This window comes from Schistocerca americana, chromosome X, assembly GCF_021461395.2.
Source record: "Schistocerca americana isolate TAMUIC-IGC-003095 chromosome X, iqSchAmer2.1, whole genome shotgun sequence".
Classification (NCBI taxonomy): Eukaryota; Metazoa; Arthropoda; class Insecta; order Orthoptera; family Acrididae; genus Schistocerca; species Schistocerca americana.
Window position 1 is genome coordinate 161,158,454 of NC_060130.1, and position 24,591 is coordinate 161,183,044.

General features: G+C 40.4%; 1 long non-coding RNA gene across 1 annotated transcript in view; it reads right to left on the reverse strand.

Annotated features, from left to right (window-relative positions):
* The window catches only part of LOC124556805, a 36,248-nt gene extending 13,978 nt beyond the window's left edge, over positions 1 to 22,270 (reverse strand). Inside the window, exons 1-2 of the long non-coding RNA XR_006968698.1 lie at positions 22,216 to 22,270; positions 14,611 to 14,685 (exon numbers count right to left, since the gene is read on the reverse strand). This is a non-coding gene — a long non-coding RNA (uncharacterized LOC124556805). The remainder of the gene's footprint in view (positions 1 to 14,610; positions 14,686 to 22,215) is intronic.
* Between the last annotated feature and the right edge of the window lie 2,321 nt (positions 22,271 to 24,591).

Consider the following 24,591-nt stretch of genomic DNA (forward strand, 5'->3'; position numbering starts at 1 on the left):
GGACAATGCAGGCCCACACATCGTCAATGCATCAAATCGGAGGTTTTTTTTACGACAGGATAGTTGTCCACCCTCCTCGTTCTCCAGATCTAAATTCGTGTGATTTTTATCTTTGGGGAATGTTAAGAGACAAGGTGTATGCAACCAATCTCCCCACACTCGAAGAGTTGGAAGACAGGGTTTCGGATAGTCATTTCCCAGATTCTGGCAGCAGAAATTTGTCGAGTGTTTGCTAATGTGTTCAGGAAATGTCAGGCTGGTCTTACCAGAAAGTGACATCATTTTGAGCACCTACTGTAAATAAAGGCAAGCTTCAGTTAATAATATGGCAACACTCTTTATGCGTAACTCAGGGGGAGTGCGCCTGCAGCCGACTACCAGAAAATTAGTGTCCGAGACGCAGATGCGGTGGCAGCAGCCAGTGAGTGTGCTGTGCTACCTGCAGACTCCTCCCAGGAGTCTTACATGAAACACCCTATACTTTTTAGTGCAGGTATCACGTGCCACCATTGGATGGTGTTAGCAGACAACACCTGCATTTTGTATGTGAATGGCCAATAACACAGTTTTTTGGGTGAGAAATTTATATTCTACGCACATTTTGGTGTGGTTCTTAGCGTTCGTGGTCACACACTTCCTTTGATAGTAAGCGTCCTCAGCTGACAACTACTTAGCTATATCAGGGGATGTATGTATCTTACAGAATGTTTTTGAAATGATGAGCTTTCTACCCCCCTCCCCCACTTCAATATTGTTTCATTTTTGCTCCATGGTGCAGCTGTGAATAGCCGTACAGTATGAACAACAGTTTTCATGAGAGTGTACATAACCTCTGGAATCAGGTATATGAAGTACCTCAGACACCAGGTGCTCAAATTTTCCATTAGAAATATCCCTTATGCTTGATATACACTGTTTGACAAAGAAATTGAAATACCCAGAAGATATTTATTTATTTACATTTTCTTTGCGTGGAGCCATCGTAATGATGGCTTTTGCAAACGTCAGACTTAATACTATGGTTACATTTACAAACACTATATTCTGTAGCTGTTGCTTCTTATGTGTATTTTTTTTTCATTTATCACATTACAACTGATATGCTAATGCCTCATGTTACAATCACTGTCTTAAAATTCGTTGAAAGAATACAAACATTTTTCTATTAGAAAAGATTTTAATTTTGTTTTAAAAACATTTCCCCTGTACATTCTTAGAGAGTTTGGTAACTTATTATACCAAATCAAACCACTGATAATATGGACTTCTATCAGTCATTTTTAACATTGTTCTGTTACGGAAATAGTTACACTTTGTTCTAGTGTTGTGATCATGTACATCACTGCCCTTGATAGCTTCTGTTGGTTGAATTATAAAAATATACATCTATATTGAAGATGTACAGAGAATATATTGTCAGATATTTCTGCTGCACAATCACTTCACAACATGAATCTCTATGTCCCATCCCATGTATATGTTTTATTGCTCTTTTCTGTAGTAGTATTATTCTTTTTAAATGTACATCAGCTGCACAGCCCCATAGTTCAATTCCTTAATTGAGAAAGGGGTGAAAGTGTTCCATAATATACTAATTTCAGTGCTTGGCTAGGAACTATCTTTGCGAGCTGGCTGAGGAGATATATGGCACTACTGACTTTTCCGCATACAAAATTAATGTGGTATGTCCACCGCAAATTTTCATCAACATACACACCCAGGAATTTACAGTTACCATTTTCTGTTGCAGAGATATTACACACACTATTCATATTGTTGTGGTGAGAACAGCCTGTTTTAAATGTCAGTAGTTGAGATTTGGTGACATTCACCTTGAGTCCCTGATCACTGAAGTATTTTGTCACTTCTGTGACACCACTAGTAGCAAGAGATTCTAGCTCATTACATTCACTCGCGTACAATAAGATTCACATGTCATCTGCATAGCTTACAATATGGGAGTTAATGGGTTGTGCAGAGGGTCCAAGGATTGAGCCCTGTGGTACACCTTGTAACACAGGTTCACTGGTGGTCTGGGAGTGCATGATTTTATTATCTAGTTTGTATGACAATTTAGTGTTTTGCTTACAATTCAGCAGGTATGTGGTTAGAAGATTCATGGCTTTATCCCCAATACTACAAGATTTTTGCTTTTTAAGAAGTACCCTATGGTTTACCGTATCAAATGCTCATCAGATCCAAAAATATACCTGCAGTCTGCATATTCTGGTCCAACAGACAGTAAACTTCATGGATGAACTGTGTAACTGCTGTGGTTGTACTTAGCTCTTTTCTGAAGCCATGCTGAGAATCTACAAGGTTTTGTGAAAAAGGCACTTAGCTGAGAAAGGATAATGCTTTCGAATATCTTACTAAAAGTGGGAATTAATGATATTGGTCTATAGTTGGAGACATCTTCCTTACTTCGCTTTTTATACACTGGTTTCACTACACTTATTTTTAGAACTGTTGGATACATGTTCTCTCTAATGTTGCAATTAATCAGGTAAGAGGTTTAGAGATTTCTTTTAAGCACACTTTAGTAATAGCACTGGATACGCCATCCCATCCAGATGAAAATTATTTCTTTAGCATGTATACTGCCCTGCAAACCTCCTGCTCATTCCCTTCCACAAATTCAAATTCGGTACACTGGGTGAGATGGCATCGGGTCTCTAACTGTGAATCTATAATATGAGTTGATTGTTCACCAGAAATGTAGTTGGTATTAAAAATATTAATATAGTATCTGGGTTTTTTATAATGTTACCATCTGTCTTATGCTGAGTGGTTCCATGTTCATCTTGTTGGGACCTTTTCACTATTTGTCAAACAGCTTCAAGATGCTTTGCTTATGTTGTCAGACTGTTCTATTGTTTTGTTGTTAATCTGCTTCCTTAGGTTAACAATTTCAGTTTTAAAAGTTTGCTTGGTCCTATTGTATTTTTCCTTGAAAACCGGCATAGTAATGGCTTTATAAAGCTGGTTTAGATCATGCACTTGCTGCCTGAGCCTAATCAGATTTGTTGGGAGTTTTAGTCTAGGATTACTTCCATTTTGACAGTGTTTAACTACCTTCTGGATTTCTCTGATTGGACAACTATATTCATAATGATGCAGTAGGGTTGAGTAGAATTCATTCCATTTCTCATCCGACCGTTTTACCAGGTACACAGAATCCCATCTCTCATTCGCTAGTTTGTGTTTAAGAGCATTAATATTTGAGGTATTCAGCATTCGTTTCTGTAGCACAATTTTTGTTATTTTAGGCACAACTGAATTTTTGTATTCTAACACCTGACAGAAGTGGTCAGAATAAAGAAAATCTAAGTTACTGTAATTTACGTTATCTATAACATCTTTGTTGATTATAGCATGATCTATTCTAGTGGAACATGTGTCTGTCACTCTGGCGTCTGAGTTCACTATATTTACAAGACTGTATAAGGTCAGTATATCACTGAGTTTCAAGTTTACTATACTATTTGAGTTTGCATCTATATTAAAGTCACCTAACATAATAAGGTCATTAGAACTGGACTGACCAACAACACTACTAAGTTTATCCATAAACAGCATTACAATAGCATTTGGTGGCCTATCTACTCCAATCACTTTATGCTTTGGTAACTTAAGATCATTACTGTGGGAGTACAATACCTGTCATTTCAATTGATCCTTCTTTGGTGTGGTGTTCAAGAAAGGAAATTTTTTTAAGCTTCTATGTCCTTATTTAGATAAGATGCCACGCCACTACCTTTATGGCTTTGCTACAATAACTAATGGTCATATGTCAATGTAACTTCGCAGAGGTACACACCACTCGTCGGTATGGAAATGAATAAGAGTTGCAATTCTCTATGACAAGTAGAAAGGCCAGACCTGACAGATTTTGAAAGGGACCTCACTGTTGGTATATACATTTGGCCAGCTGGCTGAATCATTCAATAATCTGATTTGTGTGGCATTTGGGTGTGGCTTGGTCCCAAAGGTTGGACTGCTTTGGAACACGAACCAGGGATACTCAATGTCAAGGTTCCAGTCAACCACATCTGACCATCAAAAGGGAGGATCACTGTATTGAGCACTAAGCACACTGTAACTCCTTTACCTCTTCACCTGCCATCTGAAAACATGTAATGTACCTGCAACATGACCTGGGGAGAAAGCTCCAATTCTTCCAATGTTTTGAAGAGGCACAGCAATGTTACTCCTGGATTCATGGTATGAGGAGCCATCATGTACGACTTCAAGTTGCAGCTGGTAGTGACTGAGAGACCTTTAACAACACAATGTTATGTCACGAACATCCTGTGTACTTACATGTTACCTCTTGTGCAACAGCATCGTGGTTCCATTTTTCAACAGAACAATGCTAATCCACACATGCAACATGTCTCTACGAACTGTGCAAACGTGGTGTTGAATTACTCTCATGGTCAGCAATATCCCCACATCTGTTCCAATAAAACACTTATGGGAAAGGACTAGTTACAACAGTTGTGTGCTAGCTTACCTCAGGAGAGAATAATATGGCTTTAAGAAACCCTTCTCGTCCAAATCAAAGCATTCATCAGGGCCAGAGTGGATACGATGTCATACTGATAAATGGACTCAGGCATCCAAGTTCTTTGTAAATTTGACTTAATACTGTAACCACTGGAATAACATCACATACCCTCTCAAACCTAGGAGTTTCGTTTTGTTGCTTCCCTCCCTTCTAGGTGCTTCAACTTTTTGGTCAGGTAGTGTAAGTTGTCTGAGGATAATAAAACTGTAGCAGAGTACAAATTGAAGTATGTAATGTAAAACATGGAAGATCATCAAAACTGTGGAATAAACTAATTTTCCTAGTATTAAAAGCAAAAACATTTATTTCACAGTTACATGCTTTCCATGCAAATTTTTCATTTATTCTCAGTAATTAGCATTTTAATTCATACCTAAAACACCAATAGCAACTGTGGGTAGTCTTAAATATGAATAAACTGCATGTAATGTTTTAAATTGAGAGTGATTCATGATCACAGTATGATGATAACACATTCTGTGTCAAGTGTGTTTGTCTAATTATTTTGTGGCAAGCAGATGGGATGTAGGAGTTTGGAATTCCAGAGAAGGAATATTTAACAAGGGGAGCACAAGTAGTTTAAAGATGGTTCTGGTTGGCTGACATGGTTTTGGAAGACTAGACTTATGAGAATTATTGTCTGTTGGAACCTGATTGGTTGGAAATGTTTGTGAAAAGAAATTATGTAGGTGCAAAAATGGTGACTTAAGTAGTCAGAACACAAGTGTGATAAGTGTGCAAAGGTTTGAACCCATGGGACAAGCAGTTCACTTCCCCCAAAGTCGAAAATCTGACTAGTTTTCACATAATGAATTCACACTTTCCATTTACTATGGGAATGGATCTCCCATGTTGATTCCCGTGTAAAACTAATATGCCACCCACATTGCTAACCAGACACGTAAGAGCATTTCCTTTGTCACACAGTATCAATCAGTGCAGGACGAACCAAACAAAATACTCCAAAAGGGTTTCAGACATCTCTTGCCATCCCTGAAATGATAATATCCTCCAAAATCATCCTCCTCACTCTTACCACATCAGCACTCCACTATCCACATTATCTAACTAGTCTCCCTGCATGTTCCTGTGCAACATGTGCTCTCAATCCACAGGTGTAACTCTGTGAAAGATGTAGATGCAGTCCAATCTCTGTATTCAGCATGCAGTCCAATCTCTGTATTCAGCCACCATTTCCAGCTGCAATCCTGTCAGTGCCATTTCTTACATAACATTAGAGAAAGGGCTAGCTATTAACACTATCTCACATCAACCTAGATAAGTCTACAGGGCCCAAAAGTGTATATGGTCAAGAACAAACCACCTTTGCATCCCAACACTTACACTTCACAAGTAAAGATTCTGTCCTGCAGAAACTGCTCTGATAGCACAAGGTGTGTGTGAAATGCAGATGATAACTTAATTCTCTATTGTAAAGATACAACAAGGAAAGAAGTTTTTCTTCTCCACTTAAGTGATTTGTGCATTGCAATTGTAATAGATGAGAGGTGTCACAAATGCACTTTGGATTGAAAATCACAATTTACATAATATTCAATAAATAAACAAAAAAGTAATTAAACCCTTCATTATTGATGGTGAAGCTGCTCTGAAGATAATACTAAAATGGTCCGATATTACTGGTACATTTCTCATGACGGCCTTATTTTAACATTAACTACCACCACCACCACCACCACCACCACCACCACTCGGTGCTCGATGGCTTGGTTATCAGCACCCTTGCTGAGTATGAATGGGTGTATTTTATGTAGCGAAAAAACTCATTATGTAGTCACAAAATTTAAAACACGTGCCATAGTCATTCAACCACTGCTTAAAATAAAATGCAAATCTCTAGCCAAGCCATTTAATGCTCTCATATCAGCATACAAACAACATATACATAAAATATGGCACATTGTTACAGTTACGCCACACGTTTCACTTTTGACGCAGGAGGAAATTGTGGTCAAAGTGCCAGGCTCTTTATACACTCCTGGAAATTGAAATAAGAACACCGTGAATTCATTGTCCCAGGAAGGGGAAACTTTATTGACACATTCCTGGGGTCAGATACATCACATGATCACACTGACAGAACCACAGGCACATAGACACAGGCAACAGAACATGCACAATGTCGGCACTAGTACAGTGTATATCCACCTTTCGCAGCAATGCAGGCTGCTATTCTCCCTTGGAGACGATCGTAGAGATGCTGGATGTAGTCCTGTGGAACGGCTTGCCATGCCATTTCCACCTGGCGCCTCAGTTGGACCAGCGTTCGTGCTGGACATGCAGACCGCGTGAGACGACGCTTCATCCAGTCCCAAACATGCTCAATGGGGGACAGATCCGGAGATCTTGCTGGCCAGGGTAGTTGACTTACACCTTCTAGAGCACGTTGGGTGGCACGGGATACATGCGGACGTGCATTGTCCTGTTGGAACAGCGAGTTCCCTTGCCGGTCTAGGAATGGTAGAACGATGGGTTCGATGACGGTTGGATGTACCGTGCACTATTCAGTGTCCCCTCGACGATCACCAGTGGTGTACGGCCAGTGTAGGAGATCGCTCCCCACACCATGATGCCGGGTGTTGGCCCTGTGTGCCTCGGTCGTATGCAGTCCTGATTGTGGCGCTCACCTGCACGGCGCCAAACACGCATACGACCATCATTGGCACCAAGGCAGAAGCGACTCATCGCTGAAGACGACACATCTCCATTCGTCCCTCCATTCACGCCTGTCGCGACACCACTGGAGGCGGGCTGCACGATGTTGGGGCGTGAGCGGAAGACGGCCTAACGGTGTGCGGGACCGTAGCCCAGCTTCATGGAGACGGTTGCGAATGGTCCTCGCCGCAACAGTGTCCCTAATTTGCTGGGAAGTGGCGGTGCGGTCCCCTACGGCACTGCGTAGGATCCTACGGTCTTGGCGTGCATCCGTGCGTCGCTGTGGTCCGGTCCCAGGTCGACGGGCACGTGCACCTTCCGCCGACCACTGGCGACAACATCGATGTACTGTGGAGACCTCACGCCCCACGTGTTGAGCAATTCGGCGGTACGTCCACCCGGCCTCCCGCATGCCCACTATACGCCCTCGCTCAAAGTCCGTCAACTGCACATACGGTTCACGTCCACGCTGTCGCGGCATGCTACCAGTGTTAAAGACTGCGATGGAGCTCCGTATGCCACGGCAAACTGGCTGACACTGACGGCGGCGGTGCACAAATGCTGCGCAGCTAGCGCCATTCGACGGCCAACACCGCGGTTCCTGGTGTGTCCGCTGTGCCGTGCGTGTGATCATTGCTTGTACAGCCCTCTCGCAGTGTCCGGAGCAAGTATGGTGGGTCTGACACACCGGTGTCAATGTGTTCTTTTTTCCATTTCCAGGAGTGTAGATCCAGTAAAAATGGTCTCATTTTGTTGAGTGAGTAGTACGTCACAGTCAGTAAGTTGTTTTAAGTGTCTGAATTTTATTTCCACTCATTTCAAGTCACACTCTTCCCCACGTACCCATGATTGTCCTTCTCACTAGTGACTTAACTGATGTCACTGAATTCTTATCACAAACTTGTTTGACTGTATCTGTCATCTCGTTACCCCAAAATCTGACCTGTCCTGTTCGGTACAGAAAACAGGGTAGCCAAAATTTTCTGTAGAAAATTTTCTGCTAGATATATTCTCTCGATGCTTTGCATAGCACTTTGTGAGTTGGAACAGATAAGGAAAATCTTCATATGCATACATCTCATTTGCATAAGAGCCATCCAGATTGCATACAACCATGCATCCTAGACACTGAAGTCTGTTGGCAAGTGAATGCTTGGGATGCTGCCTGGAAAAGCTAATGAAAAGTCACCTAAGTCCCTTGCTTGGGACCATCTGCATAAACCACTGAATCATTACAGTGATTGTTTAAAATACAAAAGAATGTTTGCTGACAAAATATGCCATACCAATATCCCCCCCCCCCCCCCCCCCCCCCCGAAAGTAATTTAAAGTTCTTCCTGGGTATGTCTATCATCCAAGAGCTGAATGCTCCACTGCTCTAGGAGAACCTTGATGTCCTATACTGTTGTCCACTAAAAGCTGTTTTGCCTGGACTCGTAATGGCTTTGTGGCTCACATATGGTCAGCAACAGTCACTCTGTTGGAATGTTTGTATGTTGGAGATTCTTGGCTGACTTAGCTTTGAAGGCATGTTGCACAGTCAGGACCCCTGTCAGATAGAAATGGTGGCTCACTAACTTTGACGCAGAGGCGAGGGATAGGCATTGTTCTTTTAGCTCCTTTTGTCGGTCTGATACCTGCACAACACATAGTTGTTTACACAGCTGTCCCAACATGCTATACAAAACAGTCCATGGTCCTGAGGCAGGGATGAGAGTAGCACAACCTTTATCAGTGACCCATCTGATTGATTCGCATATTATAGGAGCTGGTGTGGAATGATTAATGGTTTTACAAAACTCTTGCCTTGACACTTTTCTGCTTGCTTTAATTATTCACCATGCTTGTGCTTTCATAACTTTGAAGACTAAATGGTTCTCTCCTGTTATTCTCACTCTGAACATTCACTGTGCCACCCACTTGTCCCTGACTGCACTACGGCATTTTCCATTACACCATTGCCTCTTAAGCAATCCTCACAAGGGACATGTTTCTCATCATGAAATATGCCAGATGTCGTGTCTGTCATGGTTGCTGCATGCTCTGAAGCAACATGCAACATCTCACAAAATATGTTCCGCATCATGATTTGTCTCATCATTTGGGAAGTGTCAAGACTGGAAATGGAAAGATTTGGAACTTGCATGGGTGCTGACGACCACAATGTTCAGTGCCCCACAAACCAACATTGTCATTATCATGATTTGTGACTACAGCACTCTCCAGTAGCTATTCCCAGCTGCATCTGGCACGTAAATCTAACAGATTCTCTACAAAAATAGATGCGCATAAAATAGCTGCATTAACTCTGTTAGCAACAGTGAAATAATAGTGAAGAAAATTCCAAAGAAGATTCTGGACTCTTTGATAGCTTGAACAATGAACAGTTGATACAGGAACACTATATAATGCTGTACAACGATCTGAGATACATACTAGCAGAAGTAATTGTCAACTCAATTAAATCTCCATCCTATTTTCAGTTTTAAACCGAATATAGTTAGTCTCATTTCTATTGTCAGATTGCACATATATAATATCCATATTCTCGATGTTATATTGACTATCATGACATTGAAGTAACATACTTCATCGCACAGATTTCAAGATTGGGATTAGTTTCATAATTTCATTCGAAAGGAAGAGGAGAAATTTTCGATTTGCTCACCATCAATGGCAAAGATATCTACTGGCAAGACACTAACACGAGACAGTTCATAAAACCAAGAGATAGGTATATACACTGATCAGTGACAAAATTATGACCACCGACCTACTATCGATTTAAACCCATCCAGGCAATAGCAGCACCAACTGGCAAGGTATGACTGCTAGTCAGACACATGCACAGTGCATGTAGTATCAGTGAGTGGGCTGTCCTTGTGTAGAATGGAGAAGGCGGGTGATTCATCTGAGCTTGACCAAGGGCAGGTTATGATGATGCAGAGGCTTGACACTAGCATTTCGAAGAATCCATGACTCCTCAGGTGTTCAAGGAGTACTGTGGAGAAACAAAGCTGAAACCACGTCCAGACATCATGCGGTTGGAGGCCACGCCTTTTTATAAATGTCGCCTGTCATAGGCTGGGCAGATTGATAAAACAGGACAGGCGCTGAACTACGCCAGAACTAACATCAGACTTTCATGCTGGGCAAAGTACAAGTTTGTTTGTACACACAGTGCACAAAACACTCATAATAACAGGCTTTGCAACCGATGACCTGTGCATGTGCCAATGTTAATATCATGACACTGGCAACTACGACTGAAATGGGCACATGACCACCCCCACCCAAACCCCCACCCCCACCCCCTTCGCCCAGCACTGGATGTTGGCACAGTGGCAGAGCACTGCATTATCTGATTAATCCCGATACCTTCTTCATCATGCCGATGGGAGGACACAAATCCGTCACTTTCAAGAGAACAGCTCCTTAACACCTGTACTGTGGCACAGAGACAAGCTGGTGGCAGCACCGTTATGCTCTGGGGTACATTCAAGTGGGCATCAGTGGGTCCAATGGAGCTTGTGCAAGGCACCATGATGGACAAAGAATATCATACATTGGTTTCAGACCACATACACCCCTTCATGACAATCATGGTTCCCGACAGCAGTGGCATTTTTCAAGAAGATAATGCGCCATTTCACAAGGCCAGGAGTGTGATGGAGTGGCTTGGGGAACACAGTGGTGAGTTCAAATTGATGTGCTGGCCACCAATTCATCAGACCTGAACCCTATTGAATACATCGGGGATGTGATTGACATGGTGTCCTTGGAATTTACAGAAATGAGGTGATCTGTGTGTGCAGATGTAGTCGAACTTACCGGCTATTAGGTACGTGGTCATAATGTTCTGGCTGATCAGTGTGTATTTCAAACAGTTTCATAACAGCGAAAACTTTCAGTGTGTAGCTTGTGTTAACTTTCTGACACAGACTGTCAGTCATGTTAAGATTACTATGCACTGGGGAAACATTCTAGTCGATGGCCTATGAAGCAAGAATTGCAGCTAATACATTGATTCTAATAAATAACTTTGACTGTTGCCAATAACCTTTCTATTACATTTATAAGAAAGCCCCTCAACCTTTTGGGGGGGTGGGGGGTGGGGGGGGGGGTGGGGGGGGGATTTGGAAGGAGCTGGACACAAACGTGCTACCTTTCACACTCATGGTACTGTAACCTTCGCTACAGCTTCGATATGGCCACCGCTCCTCAATGTGGTATATACTGTGTAAAGGCTGTGTCTAAAAATTCCATTAGGTTTTACTAAACCATGCACTTTTGATAGATCATCATTGTGCTGTAGCAATGAAACAGTACACTTTCATTGCACACAAATTATAACATTAAATGCATCAAATACAGGAAGCCTTTAACTACTGATATAAAGTATCCTGTCTTTCATTGTAACAAATCGTACCTAAAATGACCCGTTTTTGAGAGTTCACAATTTGCTGATGCTTTGAAGCAGCTTATATTCAACCACATACTCAATACTAAAAAAACATAAAATACGGAGTTTAAATTCAGAAAATTCAGTGACTCCTACATTCTGCTTGTGATGCGAAAATGATGATGCCTCTCATTGGCTGTGTTCCTCTTCATGGGATATAAATGTGAAATGCCAGATTCTTCATTTCACACTTCGCAGTGTTGTGGAACATGGAATACCACACTGTGACATCACCGTCTCCTCATCCACATACATTTTCACATACCGTGAGAGGACAGCTTTAGGGTGTTCTGAGGTATTTCATGTGGATGTCTCAGCAATATGGTGAATCATGCATTCAATATAATCCCACAATTTCCAGATGCTAATGATCTTTATCAATGTGTTCCAATCTTACTACGGCTGAAATGGGCACATGACCACCCCCACCCAAACCCCAACCCCCACCCCCTTCGCCCAGCAGAATCCAGTCTGCCTTGCTGAGCATCAATTTTGGTGGCTTCTTTTGTGTTCTCTTCTATTCAGAATGTGTGTCCAGGTAGGGAAGTGGTAGCTTGAGTGTGTATTGATATCCACTTGCCACACTACAATATCTGTAATGCAGGGAACAGAAGAAAAATTCAATTGCAAAGAACAAATCTACGGCAGAGCTAAATTGTGTCGCTCTCTTCAGAAGACAGATATCTTCTGACACAATCGGGCTCTCAGTAATTCTATCCCGGGGCAGGTGCATTAAAATGACACACAAGTAGGAATGATTTAGGGAGTTGCCCAATGAGACCTACAATAGAATCTTTATCAAGTGAGTCTTATGGTGGCAAGTACTCTGGGCAGACATTAATTTTCAGTGACAGATGGATGACAACAGCTACTTAAAGCAAGCTGGTTGAGAGTGGAACAGGTGAACTGTGCATGTATCAATAATAAATAATGCTACCCTAATCTTAGCTCTGTTGCCACTGATGTCATCTTCCCTTTGAAGAGAGAAGTTTTTAACACAAGGACATCAATCATTTTCAGTTGTCTCTCCTGCAGAGTGGCTTTTTCTGTGCTAGGAATTTGAGCCCCTCCATATGTTTTTTGAACCCATTCACATTTCACTGTATTACAAGAACCATCTTTCAGTAAGAGTTTTCTTTTCCCCTTTCCCTCTGCCGTGATGATGAACAGGAAGTGTTAGAAGAAAGGGTAGTAGTGTGTTTTAGTTCGTCCACGGTAACATCATGTCCACAACATTGACTTCAGCAATGGAAAGTAGCACTGCTCAGTTATCCGATGGTACTGATTTCTGCAGCTGATATAATAAAAGGTTTGGTGAATGCTAGACGTTATATAACTTTAAAGACTTTCTCGGCTCACCATTTGGGATTCTGATGATCTTCAGTTTCTGCTTTTTGCTTTTCTCGGCATTAATGCACATCAGTCCTTGTTTCATATGGGATGATCACCTCAAGAGCTGACACACATTATAGATGTACAGGGTTAATTTGCCTTAAGTGCCTTTGGCACCATCTATGGCATATGAGCCCACTGTTACAACCAAGAGTTGTATATCCAAACTTTTGGTGTTTAAAGGATCTCACAGGGTTTGGCATACATGTTCTAACTTCGGGGCAGATAAACCAAGCTTTGATATCCTCTGGTAATACAGGGGAGTTAAATGTCAAAACATATGCTTTATTTTTTTTTTCTAATAACCCAATAATCTCTCTTAACAATTTTCTTCGTGGCTTAGAAGCCAACGTTTCACCACTCTTCCTTTCATTCAATAGCCATTATACCTAGGCAGATGACTACCCGCATGCTGAAATTAAGGATACTATGCGTTTCTGTTACAATTGGGTATTCACCAATTTTTTTTCAAACTTAAAAGCTTTGAAATTTGCAGTGTAGCTGTTTCGAAGTTGTCTGACTCCTTTCAAAGATGGGCTATTGCTTCTAAAGTTTTACATGTGTAGAAAGGGTGAATGTTTTTGAAATATCTCTCCCTCTCTTTACTACTATAAATGAATTTTGGCAATTTTATGCCCTGTTACTTTCTTTACCATCATTCTTACGGTGTTTTCCTCAAGAGATCTGTCCATTTGAGCTGTTTTTTATTAGTTGAGTGTTAGCACTCCTTTCTACCAGAAGGCCAAATTTGAGCTGTAAAAATTGTTCCGACCCCACAGTTTGCTATGAACATAAAAAAATCCACCCAGGCAGAGAACTGCTGGCCTGAATAAGCCTCACACAATAACGGTGCTTGCAGTTGATCCAGAGGCTGCCAGTCAAGGTTCTTAGCATTCTCGTGACTCTCATATTTTCTATATGAATACTCATACAAATGAAAGCACAGGTATGAAGTTAATCGAATGCTCCAATCTTATGGAAATTACTCTCCTGGTAGTATTGTATAAAGTTATTTATCACATAATTCTTCCGGTTTTCCCAGCAATACTCTGAATAATTGGGTCTTCTGCCTGTTATTCGCATCATTCTCACGATATTTTGACGGTCAACTCAATGTCGTCTTCAGGCACTCCCTGAGATTGGTGATCAGGTGGCTCAGGTCCAGTATTTAAGCCGGGATGGTGCTTTGCACTCCATTTTTAATCAACGCCTCATCGAGCACTCTGTCTGCAGTCCACGCCGCCTCCAGCGCTCCATCTACGGGCCATGCACACCTGCAGTGGCTCTCATTCCTCTCTCATGCCACAGATGCTTCGACCGCTGTACGCATCCAGCTTGGCCATTCTCTGGTGTGGTGCCCGTCGTCTCATACTCTGTTTCACACCCGCACAGTAGCGAAAATTTAGAAAGCTTGACTGTTTTACAAGAACTAGATGCAGTGAATTAGCAGCTTGGGTATTCATATAGTGATAATAATAAATAATTGACTAATTTCAGGAACACAACTTACTACGTGTGAAACTTTCTTTCTGTATTTCCACAGTAGCTGATCTTCGGGATGGCGAAGGACGGACATCTTCAGCACCTGTGGATTTGTAACAAAATTTTAAAAGGCAAAACTGTTCAATTTAGTTTATATAAATTAAAAAAAAAACAACACAAATATATTTAAGCAGTAAATACAAAATACTACAACAAACAGGGCAGATAAAGAATAAATACTGAAGAAGAAACCAACAATAAAGAGAATATAGCACAAGTAGGTTAGACATTGGCAAGAGCAGTGAGGGAGAGGGGTGGACAACCAGCAAAGTTTGAGGGAGGGCATGTGTGGAGGTGGCCAGAGGTGTGGGAGAGGAGGCGGAGGACTAGTGATGGGAACAAACAATTAAAAACAATTGACTCAGATGGTGATAGCTGTACATATCTGTAGGATTATTATTCGTTCATTCTTTTGGAGTGAAACCAGACTGTAGAAGCAATCTGACACATTCACTACTAATCTGTAACATTCAATTGTTTTGACCCTGTTAAGTCATTATTGTTTACTGCATTCTGTTATCACCAGTTGTCACTCTTATTGCAATTCTGATACCAGCTTTCTATTGACTGCCAGTAAGTAGTTTTTAGTTTAGTTCTTCATCCATGTCTATGAATAGGTGCTTTCTTAATAGTGATCTTTATGTCGTGACCACAATGCCTAAATGCTCAGTGGTGTGGGAATGAAAGAAATCATATGACTAAATAAAAAGTGATCCTCAAGATAAATTCAATATCATATAAAATATTGAAAGGATGTTTCACACTATGAAACAACATTAATTAAATAAAGTTAAGAAAATTAATGAATGAAGACAAATATTTCTTGCCAAACAAAATACTTCTGAAAAGTGACAGTACCTACATAAAAAGCAAGTGATTAAGTCACCTAAAAATTAAAAATAATTTATCTTATATGCTTTCCGTTCATGTCACCTCAGCATTGAACAAAATCGAATTAATGGTCATTTGTGCACACCAGCGAGAAGAGGGAGACAGAGCTTCAATAAATTTAATTAAAAAAGCAACTGTTTATTCATAATGTAGCACCACTAACTCTTCATTTATAATTTAGCACCAGTTATTAAACTTTTGAAACAAACAAAAAATTCACATTTACGAGAAATTTGTATTTCAGTAAATAAATACGTACAATTTTGAAAATACTGCATTTTTAGAAATATACTTTTTATTTACCTCTCCTTGAAATAAAATACATTTTTGCCTTAAAAAGTTGGCAACCCGAGTCATGGTTCATGTACAAGTGAAAAACATGAAAAGTATGCAAACAAATGAAATTTCTAGTACCACACCCTCAAAAACATATTTTTTTACTACAGATATGTAGATGATGTCATCATTTTAACCAAAGGCACAGAAAATGATATCAATGAGTTAACCATTTATTAAACAGCTTCCATGAAAATGTAAAGTTCATAGTTGAGCACCAAGTAGGTGACACCATAAACTTTCTAGACTTGACCATTAGAATAATGGATAATACAACAACTTGAAATTTATCAAAAACCTATCACGACACAGACTACCATTCATAAAACCTCTCTCGTCACCCCACAGCCCACAAAATAGTAGCATTCCACTACATGGTCAATGGAGCAGTCGAACTGCCACTCTCTGAAGTTAATTACAAACAAGAAATGGAAATAATACAACAAACAGCCACTGCAAATAGCTATAGTAGCCCAACAATTAAAGCACAAAATGCAAACACAAAGAAAGATCTTCCATACAATCCCATTTCTGGGTAGCATTTCACATCAGATTTGTAATGTCTTCAAATCAAAAGTCCTAAATGTATCTTTCACTACTGACAGCAAGACTGGCCAGTGAGTAACTTATAACAACAACACAAAGAAACCCACTACACAATACAAGTGTATACAAAATTGAATGTTTGGACTGCAACTGTTTCATTCATAAACATTCAAACCTACAATTACCATAAATTGGTTATTTACATGTTTCTATGATATTTTCTAAATGAACAATGGAACAGCCTGACTTGCAAAATCTAACAGACCCATCATACCAACAGTTTGTATCACCTGTCAGTACACAGATATGCATATATTATTTTAAACCATAATCAATGTATTGGTTGGTTGAAACTTCCTGGCAGATTAAAACTGTGTGCTGCACCGAAACTCAAACTCGGGACCTGTCCCTTTCGCAGGCAAGTGCTCTACCATCTGAGCTACCCAAGCACGACTCACAACCTGTCCTCACAGCTTCAATTCTGCCAGTACCTCATCTCCTACCTTCCAAACTTCACAGAAGCTCTTCTGTGAACCTCGCGGAACTAGCACTCCTGGAAGAAAGGATACTCACATCAGCACACACTCCACTGCAGAGCGAAAATCTCATTCTGAAAACGTCCCCCAGGCTGTGGCTAAGCCATGTCTCTGCAATATCCTTTCTTCCAGGCATGCTAGTTCTGCAAGGCTAGTTCTGCAAGAAGAGCTTCTGTGAAGTTTGGAATGTAGGAGACGAGGTACTGGCAGAATTTAAGCTGCGAGGACGGATCGCAAGTCATGCTTGGGTAGCTCATATGGTAGAGCACTTGCCCATGAAAGGCAAGTTCGAGTCTCGGTCCGGCACACAGTTTTAATCTTCCAGGTAGTTTCATATCAGTGCACACTCCTCTGCAGAGTGAAAATCTCATACTGGTTGGTTGGTTGATTTGGAGAGGGGACCAAAAAGTGAGGTTATCGGTCCCATCGGATTAGGAAAGAATGGGGAAGGAAGTCGACAGTGGCCTTTTAAAAGAACCTTCCCAGCATTTACCAGAAGCTACTTAGGGAAATCACAGAAAACATAAATAACGATAGCCAGACGTGGGGCTTGAACCATCATCCTCCCAGATGCAATTCCATTGTGCTAACCACTGCGACACGTCGCTCGGTAACCAATGTAGTACTTCAACTTTTACTCAGCTATAATATGTAACAGATTTAATCTTAACAACCCACTGCTTTGACATACAAAAGTGTTTGCTTTCCTTCTGTCACTCCTTTCATCCTCTCTCTTCTCTGAATCCCCCCCCACACACACAATGTAACATAGTAATTAAAGAAAACTTATTTATGTACAATTTTGCCACTGTTTGCAACGTAATCATTACACATATTGTTTTCAGCATGTCACCTGATTATATAAATGTGTACAAAGTACTATGCTATAAAAACCTGACACAAAAGAATGTGTTTCCCTCTGGAGATATTTACACCAACACATCTATTCATCTACACAACCAAAGATTTCTACAATGCTTTAAGACTTGCTCTGAAATAGTCTTTTGTTTTGTTATAACAGGTGCATTAAAACAGCACTGGTAATATTTTTTAATTTTAGGGTTGTATTAGTCAGATGTTTCGTTGCTGTTTTGGTAAATATGTCTGAAATGTAGCCATACAATGGTAGCCATACTAGACGTCTAGTACGTCATTAGTTGTCAAAAAGGTTACATATGTGGGGTTGCGAGTATCAATTATTGATTTGTTTTAAAACTGTATTCGAGAATTTTGCTATAAAAAATGGGAAAAATGTAAAAAAAAATTAGAAATGTTGAATATTGCTTTTGGTGGGTCTGCTATAGTAAAACAAGGGTTTACAAGTGGTGTAAGCATTTCCAAGATGGCCATGAAGACACTGATGACACTGAAAACGACAAGTGTTTTGGACACCCCCACACAACAGCAACAACCAATGCAAATGTGGCAAAAGTGAAAGAAATGAGTATGAACGAGCGCCGAATAACAATCGGAGAAGTTGCTGATGATGGTGTATTAACTGGCTCAATTGGCTCATACCATGAAGTCTTTTCAGATGTTGTGGGTATGAAATGTGTAATCGCAAAATTACTGCCAAATGCAACTGTTCATTAATGTTAATTTCATTGCTTGTTCGTGAATTTTTGGCCAGAAACAACACTGTAATGATGAAGCAGTCTTCACATTTGAAAGATATGGCCCCAACATAATTTTTTTCTGTTTCCAGAAAGTAAAGACAATCTTAAAGGGCATTCATTTTACAAGCATAGATGGGATAAAAACCACATTGCTTAAACTAGCTAAGTAGTATCCCAAGGATCGAACTGCAGAAGTGTTTCAGGGATTGGAGAAGCACTGGCATACATGTGTAATATCTGATTCGGACTACTCTGAAGGAGGCTACATTCATACAGACAAATAAAACAACTTACTTCCAAAAAATGAAAATTCCCAATACTTTTTGAACACACCTCATACATTCTTTGCACATATTTCTTTATAGACATCATCTCTGTTCACCCAGTAGTCACAAACTGAGATGGTTTATATGTGACGTATCATGATAGAGAAAGGAGTCTGTGACCACTGGAGGTATTCTACTTTAGTTATTTTACTTTCAAATTTACATTTATGTTCAATCTTTAGTCACAGATCTCCACAGAGCCATGCTCTGAAATAATGTTTTGTTTTTATCTACTAGACGATAACATACACACACCATGACTCCAAAGTAATAAAACAACACATAAAAGGCCGGCAGAAAAAAATATGGTGAATATATTTCTTTTTAGCAGCCACAATTGACACTACAACCATTTTATGTAATTTCTCTGCTAGTCTGATCCACTGAGATAGACAGCATCAAGTTGGAAAATGTTCTGACTTGTCAGTCAGCACCCAGAGAAGCTACAATGAGGTTGTGTTTACTGTGTCTGATGCACATTATGGATTTCAAACAATGTGTGAACATTAAGTTATGTTTCAATTTTCAAGAAAGAGTCAAAGAAACACATGAATTGTTGAAAGTATTGTATGGCAATAATGCTGTAACTCTGAAGACAGTTTGCCAGTGATATGACCTATTTAAATACACAAATGAGTCGGTATTAGATGAGCAACATTGAGGACATCCATCAACCTCAAAAACAGAAGAAAATGTGTAAGAAGTGGCAAAAATTGTTCGTTCAAACAGGCTAATAACTATTCCAGAGCTTACCAAAAAACTTAGCATCTTGTACAGGTCCATGCAAAGCATTTTAACTGATAATTTGCAAATGTGAAGAGTAAGTGTAAAATTTGTTTCCAGACTTTTGAGTGATGAATAGAAGAAAAATCGTGTGTCAGTCTGCACACAGTTTGAAGGATCGTCTTCATTCAGATCCGGGCTTCATGTCCACAAGTGTAACCATAGAAAAAACTTAGGTATATGGGTATGACCCAGAGACAAAAATGGAAAGTTCCGAATCGAAAAGCAATGAATCTCCTTGTTCTAAAAAAGCACACTTGCCAAAAATCGAATACCAAAGTCATTCTCTCTCTCTCTCTCTCTCTCTCTCTCTCTCTCTCTCTCTCTCTCTCTATCTGTCTATCTATCTATCTCTATCTCTCTCTTTTTAATGAGAGCACAGTCCGATCAGAGTTTGTTTGACCAGACGGTTGTACTGTAACTACAGAGGGGGACTGTCTACTGGTGCTGCCCTGTTCTCTCTCTCTCTCTCTCTCTCTCTCTCTCTCTCTCTCTCTCTCTTTTTTCACCCAATTTTTTTAACAAATGTAATCTAACATAAATGGCTTTCCAACCATCTGTTATGATATCTGTATTATATACAGTGTCTGTAAGGTATATATTTTTATCTCCATTTAATTTAAAGCCATAGTGCTTCTCAGTACTTCTGATGAGTGAATTCACATTTGACTTTTACAATACGTTAATTAACAAAACAGATGCATCCCATGCCCTTTCTCTTTCTTTCCTTTTGGAATGTGATTGTGAATATTACTTTTCACAATTCTGTTTTTAACAATAATAATTGAGACAAGAGACCTACCAAACACCTTAATGTGTAATCACATTTAATACTTCTTATTTTGTATATGGAGAGAGTAAGTTCTTGTGTTTTTAATTCATAAATGCTTTGTAATGTTTCATTTTACGACTACACCTGTTTAATGTTCTATTAGTATGTCAGTCCATACTTGGCTGAAGCACCACCTCACGACAACCTCTCAATAGTCACCTGTCACAGAGCTCGGTTTGACACTTACCATTATGTTTGACGAGATACACACTGTCCATCTTTGTTTGCTTTGGTATATGTCCAGATTTTGGAAGTTTCTGATAACCAGCTTGAACATCAGCTTATTTAAAGTGCTCCTTGTGTATCCTTTATTTTTTTCTGATCTGAAGTATGTTGAAAGGGGTCATACTAAGATTAATTAATATGCGATCTAGACAACAGTGGTTGTGAATGTCATGAATGATCACTGACCTCTCCAATAATTTTTATCTAATCTAGTGATAAGCAGGAGCAGCCTATATATATGAGGGTTGAATGAAAAGTAATGCATCCACCTTCATTAATTGGGTTTGAATGGGAATAGTTTAATAAATCAATCGCAGAAATAATCCTTAGACTGTGAACTTTAATTATCAATATTCACTTTTCCACATAATCACCAGCCAGTTGGATACATTTCTGCCAACGATGGAAAAGTTTTCTGAAGTCGTCACGAACGAAGTCGACACTTTGTTTCTGCAACTACAGTCTCACAGTCGATATTCCATAGACTGACGTTTTGTCTCCTGTCACAATTGAATGGAGAAAGGCATCACCTTCATTCTCATAACATGAGAGGAGTTCCTGGGAAATTTCAAGTCTGTGCACTTTCATTTCAGTAGTCAGCATCTGGGGTACCAATCGTACACGAATCTTCCGATAGCCAAGCAAAGCAATAATGTGACCCACACATTCTTGTGAAATGCCAATTGCGCTTGCAATTTCTCTCTGAGTGATACAACGATCATCCTGAATCAATCTGTCAAGATTTTGCTTGTGAAACTCGGTGGCTGCTGTCACAGGATGTCCAACTCTTTATTTGTCATGCAGGTCACATGTTCCCACCTCAGCATCTTTAAAGTTACTCGCCCGAAGATGTACACTACTCACATCAATACAATCATTATAAACTGCTTTCATCTTCTGATGAATCTCGTTTGGGGTGACACCTTCTGCTGTCAAGAATTCAATGACTGCACGTTGTTTAAATCGCACTGACCGACAGTTTGCGCAGGGGTCTATACTTTACACTGTAACAACACAACCATTCAATGCTAAGGCTTCCCGCCAACTGGAGTTGTAGAGAAGAGGTTACAGAACATACCAATGCTGCCAACTGTTGGAGAGTTATGAAGGTGGAGGCATTACTTTTCAGTCAACTCTCTTAGTTTATTCTATAATTAATGTATCACAAATTGAACACAAATTAGAAATGTCTTTAAAACAGTACAAAATCATTATGAAACTAATTTTGATTATTATCAATTAAGCAAAGCTGTTCTAGTGATACCAAATGAGTAATTTTTAATAACATTTCGTGTTAAGGGAATATCATGATTTCCATTGAATGCTCATTCTTAAGATATGAGCTGGGACTATACATACATTACAAAAGATTATTTTACATGTCAAAACCAATGCATTTCTTGCTTTAGGTTTAAAAACACATTGTGTCTTTAAACACAGCAAAATTAAAGGTCAACAACTAATTTCAAGAACACAACTTACCACCTTTTATATCTTCAGTCTGTGCTGTAACACTAACTGATGCCCTAGATGGTGGTTGGCGGACATCTCCAGTATCTGTGGATATGTAACAAAATTTTAAACACTGCAAATGTTGAACTCTTTCTAAACAAATAAACATAACAGAGAGATCTACTTAAAAAAAATATATATCAAATGCAAAAGAAGGGTGAAAGCATAAACAGTGACATGAAGGAAAATGAAAATGAAATAGGTTAGTTAGCAGAGGACATGCTGAGCAATCTCGTTGTGTGGTGAAATGAGTACAAAAAGAAAGGTAGAATGCACATTAGGACAAAGGGACAGGAGGGACGAAAGGAGAAGAGATGTGGAAGAAAACAGGAAGGGCGAAGGGGCAGGCTAGAAGATGAAGACAATCATAACATTTTACTGGTAAAGATTCTATTTATAAATTCACCATGCTCATTTCAGAATGACATGCAATTGCTATAAAGATTATATGTGCGGAGTGCTTTCCCACATACATATGTAGTATTTCAGTATCATAATTTCCACAGACACACAATTAAAAAATAGCTAGTACCAATTTCATGAGTTGTTCCAAAAACAACGAAGGATTTCTCCTGAGATGGAAGTTATTTTATTTTATGTCGCTTGACTAATGCGATCTTAATAATGAAATTTCAGAAATTCTGAACAGGTTTAATAACACGAGATGCAATGCGCTAGCACATTGTCTACTTGCATAATAATCACAGTTCACCAAATTATTTCAAGTGTACAACTTACTGTCTATCATAGCTTCAGTCTCTCCCGTCACACTAAGTGATCTTGTAAAAGGAGACGCGCGGATGTCTACAGAACCTACAAATTTGTAAAAAAATTAGTAAAGCAATAGACACATCAACTTCACAGAAACTGAATAAGAAACCAAGAGTACAAGGAAAATAAATACGAACACACTTGAGAAGTACGAAATAATAGTGGACCAGAAGCGAGCAAAAGAAGCCCAGAGAGAAGAATAAGAGGGTGAAACATGTTTCAGCCAAAAGGGAGATGGGAGAATGTGGGAGTGGGAGGATATACCTGAAGAGTGGGAGGAGATAGAACAGAATTGGCAAGTACAGGGAAAAGTGCAGAATGAAAGGGGATATGAAGAATGAGGAAAAATGGAGTAGGTAGAGAGACCTGATCTGTGGATCCTGAGAAAAAGAAGAGTGTGAGAGTGGGGTGGGCTGGGAGAGCGGTGGCATGGGCAGGGCAGTGTGGGAGAGTGGTGGCATGGGCAGGGCAGTGTGGGAGGGTGGGGCAAGAGTTGGCCCAGGCTGGTTCTTGGGGCAGGGCAGGGCTAGAGGTAGCATGACAGGACAGCATTGGTGGGAGTAACATGAAGGGAAGCATGGGTGGGAGGCCAAGTGGTGGCAGGAAAGGTTATTGGGACCAAATGAGGCAAGGATGGGAAGGGAAACTGGGGCACGAGAGGCTTGGGTGGAATGGGAAAGTGGGGGCAGGGACCAATTGTAAGGTCAGGGCGAGGCATAGAGGTTGGTCTGGTTAATTAGGTGCAGGGAGGTTGAGCTGGGATATTGGGGGCAGGGCAGGGTGGGATGGCGAGGCTGTAAGGGGACAGCAGGGCAACGCAGGCCGACAACGGCACCGCAGGGTGGGGTGGGTCATGGACAGGACGACTGGTCGGCGTGGGCCACAGATGGAATGGCTGGGCGAGTGAGGCGGGCACTGTACAGGACTGCTGGGCGGTGTGGGCCGGGGACAGAAAGACTGGGCCATGGATGGGAAGGACGTGTGGGGTAGGTTAGGGACAGCTAGGTAGTATGGGGGTGGTATGGAGGAAGTTAGGTGTTAAGCATGTGGGGTGGGATGGGGAAGGTGTGTGCTGTGTGGAGAGTTCTAGGTGGGTATGGTGTAGGGTGCTTTGGGAAATTGGGGTTGGGGGCAGGGTGAGCAATGAGCATGCATGTTGCCTGTTAGCACTGATAAGTGCAGATCATCAAATAATTTCAGCTATACAACTTACTGCCTGTCTCAAATTCAGGCTCTCTCTTCACAGTAACTGTTCCTTTAAATGGAGAGGAGCGGGTATGTGGGACTCCTGTGGATTTGGAACAAAATTGGAAATGAAATATACAGATACACTTAATGGTAGAAACTTATCAAGAAACCAACAGTACAAAGGTAAGTACATACACATACGAAAATAAATTAAAATCGCTCAAAAGAGGAAAGGCCACTGGACCTGATGGGATACCAGTTGATTTTACACAGAGTACGCGAAGGAATTTGCCCCCCTTCTTGCAGCGGTGTACCACAGGTCTCTAGAAGAGCGTAGAATTCCAAAAGATTGAAAAAGGGCACAGGTCATCCCCGTTTTCAAGAAGG